This window comes from Pelophylax lessonae (assembly GCF_965119305.1).
Source record: "Pelophylax lessonae genome assembly, chromosome: 4".
NCBI classification, from domain to species: Eukaryota; Metazoa; Chordata; class Amphibia; order Anura; family Ranidae; genus Pelophylax; species Pelophylax lessonae.
The window spans coordinates 29313632-29318631 of record NC_138771.1 but is presented as its reverse complement, the minus strand read 5'-3'; the positions used below and the strand labels follow the sequence as shown (position 1 = coordinate 29318631).

Genomic DNA, 5000 nt, shown 5'->3' with positions numbered 1-5000 from the left:
AGTCAGCCCCTGCCAGGCAGAGTGACGTTCATTAACGTCACTAGCCTGGGAGGGTCTGGGGAGCGAGGGCGCACTCCCGCTCGGTCACGGACCCCCCCGCGCGTGTGACTGGCGGACCCGATGTCCGCCGGTCACTCGGCGATCGGCGGGGGAGAGGGAGAAAGTCAGGCAGCTTGTGTAAACAAGCCACCTGTCATTCTCCTCGGCGTAAAGACACTGATCACACGGATCTACTATGTAGATCCGTTGATCAGTGTCCTTACAGCTCAAGCCACAGCCAATCACAGTAGAAATCACGCCCCTAGGGACACACACAGCCCCCCCCCTCCCAAATAAAGTTAACCCCTTCACTACCAGTGTATTTTTACAGTAACAGTGTATATATATATATATATATATATATATATATATATATATATATATATATATATATATATATATATATATATATATAGCACTGATTACTGTAGAAATGTCACTGGTAACCCCAAAAGTGTCAAAAATGTCAGTCAAGGGTCCGATCTGTCCGCCGCAATGTCGCAGTACCGCAAAAAAAAAAAAAAAAAAAAAAAAAAAAAAAAAAAAAAAAAAAAAAAAATCGCAGATCGCCGCCGTTACGCGTTAAAAAAAAAAACAACAAAAATGACAAAAATCTTTCCCTTTGTTAGTAAACGCGATAACTTTTGCGCAAACCAATAAAAATACCCTTTTTTTTTTACCAAACATAGGTAGGATAAAACAAATTGACAGAAAATGTTAAAAAATGTTGATTTCTACATTTTTTTGGGGGAATTTCATATAAAAAAAATTTGAAAAATATTGCTATTTTTGCAAAATTTACGCTCTTTTTTTGTTTATAGCGCAAAAAGTAAAAATCGCACAGGTGATCAAATACCACCAAAAGAAAGCTCTGTTTGTGGGGGAAAAAAAAAGGACGTCAAATTCATTTAGGTACAGCGTCGCACGACCGCGCAATTGTCCGTTAAATTCACGCAGTGCCGAATCGCAAAATACCCCCTGGTCTTTTAGCAGGAAAATCCTCCGGGGCTTAAGTGGTTAATATGTATTTGATCTGTATTATAAGGAAGTCCAAGTTGGAAATACTGGATCAATATATCTCAGATTAGGATTGGAAGAAAGTTTTTTTTTTTTGTTTGTTTTTATTGATGTTGTAGTGTGCTTCTATGCATCAGTTTATATAGGATCTGTATTATAAAGGAATCCTACGAGTGGAAGTTAGAAATTATATTATATATGTTCTGTATAGGATGGAAAGAATTCGGTAGGAGGTCATTTATTTTATTATGTTATAGTATGTTTTTATGTTAATATGTAGATTTGTATTTGATCTGTATGATAAGGGTTTTGGGAATAGTTGCACTTTTATACTTCATCAAGGATGGATGGAATTGGGCAGGAGGGATTTGGTTTTGTTTTGATGGAAGTTGTAACGTGCTTTCATGCTTAGATGTGTTTGTATACGATTCGTATTATAAATCAGGAATTGTTGTACCAATATGTTTTTGTAGGAGACGGATAGAATTGGGTGGAAGGTATTTTTTTTTATTTTATTGTTATTTCTGCATGTTTCTGTGTTTATACACTGTTTGTTTTTGATCTTTATTATAAGAAGTCTAATAAACTGTATTGTAATTGTACTGTCCCATTTTAAATGGTAAAGTGCTGCACAAACTGGTGGCGCTTTATAAATTTTGCATAATAATAATAATAATAATAATAATAATAATAATAATAGATATCGCCCCAATTTGATCCCTGTTAAAACAAATATGTATGTACTTGTTGGTGACCCGTTACCTAGACATATGGAGAGAATAATCCATATTCTTTTTAAACCAATGTTTTAAAAAGTCCTGAGGTTGAAGGATAAGTAAAGTGAATAAGGATTGCACTTTATTCTAAGTTATCAGATTGTATATTCTATTGTATATTCTATGTGGGGGGCGATAAATATTGCTTGCTTATGTCCCTGTAAAAGTCAGACTGTACTTTTGTAATGTTATTGATACATAAAGCTGGCAGATGAAAGTGAGAAAGTCTCTACTTGTATACATATTGCTTATCTTGTACTATAAAGAGAGTGTAGTTACATAGTTATGGTGTGAATACACGATTAGAATATCGCCCGATCATTCGACCACCGACTTTTGAAAAAGTATTTGTCGGTCGAAAACGTTGCCAACATACACGGTCCGAATATCGCCCGACCATTGCCCGCCGACCATCGAAACAGTGTTCGCCGGTCCTCATGCGTGATGAGGTTATACAGATTTAAACTGAACGACCTCAACACCAACGTATAGAATATCGTTCATTCACAAACGAGACGACAGAATTTTTCGGGTTTTTCAAACTGTATTTTTCGTTCACAATATCGATATCGCTCATTGATGGCTGGGCATTAACGAGTAGAATATCGTCCAATCGCTCACTGAACAGAAATTTTCGGCTGATTTTCTTATCGTGTATTCCAGCCATTAGTCAGGTCGAAAAAAGACATCTGGTTCAACCAACAAAAATAAAATTAAAAAAATAAATAAAAAAAACAAAAACAAACAAAAAAAACACAAAAAAAAAAAAAAAAACCAACATCACAAATCTATAAAAGCCGGTTCACACTGAGGCGATCCGACTTCGGGGGGCGACCTGTGAAGTCGCGTGCACCGCAACTTCGGCGCGACTTGCAGGGACTTCACATAATGGAAGTCTATGCAAGTCGCTCCGAGGTCGCCCCGAAGTAGTACAGGACCCTTTTTCTAAGTCGGAGCGACTTGTGTCGCTCCTATTAGAACGGCTCCTCTACCACTGCCTGTACTACTCAATGGACCGCGACTTGTCAGGCTGACAAGTCGCGCTAGTGTGAATGGACCCTTAACCGCTCTATAATTATATACAACTCAAAACAAATACAGCTTTCTGTATATATTACGCACCAAAATGTGCTTCTAAACATAAAAACCTCAAAATTGCGCATAAAAAAAAGGTCCATGCAAAGCGAACGCCTTTTTTATGCACAATCCTAATTTTTTTATGTTTATAAGCCCATTTAATGTATACGCATATAGGTCACATGCATATTTGGTCACATGGACATTACTTTTGTTTTGCTTTGCATGGACTTTTTATGCACAATTTTAATTATTTTATGATTATAAGCACATTTATTGTATATACATACAGAAATACGTGCTATATTTGTTTGAATATAATTGTAGCACTACACTCTTTATAGTACAAACTTTATATCTTGGTATCAGGATAGAATGATAGCAGCTATACCTATAAATGTCTTTTTTTCCCCCGCAAGAATGGATTCTTTTTATCACATATTGCTTATTGTAACTGAAAAAAGAAAAAAATATTGGGGGAGATTTACTAAGACTGGAGAGTGCAAAATCTGGTACCGGTGCATGGTAGCAAATCAGTTCCTACCTTTAGATTGTAAGCTCCATGAGCAGGGCCAGGGGAGGACTGGGCCAGGGGACAGGGGGGCAATTGCCCCCTGGGCTGCTCTGATGCCCCATAAAAAGGCTGCACTGCTTCTGCCACAGACATGTCTAAAGGATTCCTGGTGAAGAGAAGTAAAAAGTCCCCGCCGCTGACCTACTGAGTGCGGGATGAAGACAAGGACAGAGCACAGCCCTCCCCCCTAACATGGATGGTGTAAACTGTGTTTGAGCAGAGGCCGGTTCCATGTCCCACTGGAGACTCTTCTCTCTTCGGCCAGCCCAAACCGAGCTGTCCAAGCTCCCCCCAACCGCCCCCTGCTGGCCAGATCAGGAACCCGAATTCAGCCAGTGAGTAGAGAGTACCTTGAGCAGAATTGGGGTCAGGAGGAGGATGGGGAGAGGGGGAGGGGGGACGAGCCGCTGCACTATGGGCCTCTGGTTTGTACTTGCCCCCTTGGCCGAAAGTTGCCAGTCTGCCCCTGAGCAGGGCCCACCTAATCCTTCTGTATTCAACTGTATTGTCTCCACCCCCCCCCCCCTCTACATTTTAGGGCCCTTTCACACGGGCGCTCCGTATGTCCGCAAATCATCTCTATTTCTATCCATAAATCCTATTTTTTTGCGGATGGTTTACAGACATAATGTAAGTCATCGGCATTGCGGATGTCAGCGGAATACCATCCGCTGACATCCGATTTTCTTCCTTTCAGTTCTGTTCTGTTTTTTGGAACGGAACAGAACCTTACGTGCTACACCCGGTGCCATAGGGAGTACTCCTGGCTCGGTCTTCTCCCATTCCTACTTAGCCTAAAGCAGGGATGGGAGGCAAGAAATAGAGTTTCCTATATCCCTTGCAGCAGCCACTTACATTTTCATTGGTGGGGTTTCGGTCCGATGCTGTGGTCTTTCCCCCCCCCCCCCTTCACCCCATAACCTGGTGACTGACTGCCTCGTCAGCTGTATTGCAGGGGGGGTGCAGGGGGTACCCAGGGACACCTGCCGTGGGTAAAAAGGACGTTTCCAGGCCAAAAATAACAAACTGGGGAATTATCCCCTCTTGTGTCGATGTTTGCAGGACGCAGGAAACACAAGAACTGAGGGGGCAGCCTAGGGCGGCCCGTTTTAAACTTGTGTGCTTGTGTTTCCTGCAGGAGGTGGAGCCTATCTCTCATGTGACCATCCTGGAGGAGGACTAGGGAAAATTCTGATTTTGCACTCTCCAATTTTAGTAAACCAACCCTAATATTTTCTTTTATCAATTAAGAAAAGCAATATGTGATCTCCGATTCCTCCTGCATTGTAACTTTACTGTCTGCCCTAATGTTGTGAAGCGCTGCACAAACTATTGGCGCTATATAAATTCTGAAGAATGAAAGGAATTCTGATTTTGCGCTCTCCAATTTTAGTAAAACAACCCCATTGTGTCTGTAGTAGAGCTGCACGATTTTGGCCAAAATGAGAATCACGATTTTTTAGCTTGGAATAAAGATCACGATTCTCTGTGTAACGAAAAAAAAATTAGGATAACTT

General features: G+C 40.8%; 1 protein-coding gene and 1 long non-coding RNA gene across 2 annotated transcripts in view; one reads left to right on the top strand and one right to left on the bottom strand.

Moving 5' to 3' along the window:
• The window catches only part of LOC309552287, a 376806-nt gene that overhangs the window by 191920 nt on the left and 179886 nt on the right, over window positions 1–5000 (top strand). The window lies entirely within an intron of this gene.
• IGF1R (insulin like growth factor 1 receptor) overlaps window positions 1–5000 on the bottom strand; it is a 365402-nt gene that overhangs the window by 349545 nt on the left and 10857 nt on the right. The gene's annotated exons all lie outside the window — the stretch shown is intronic.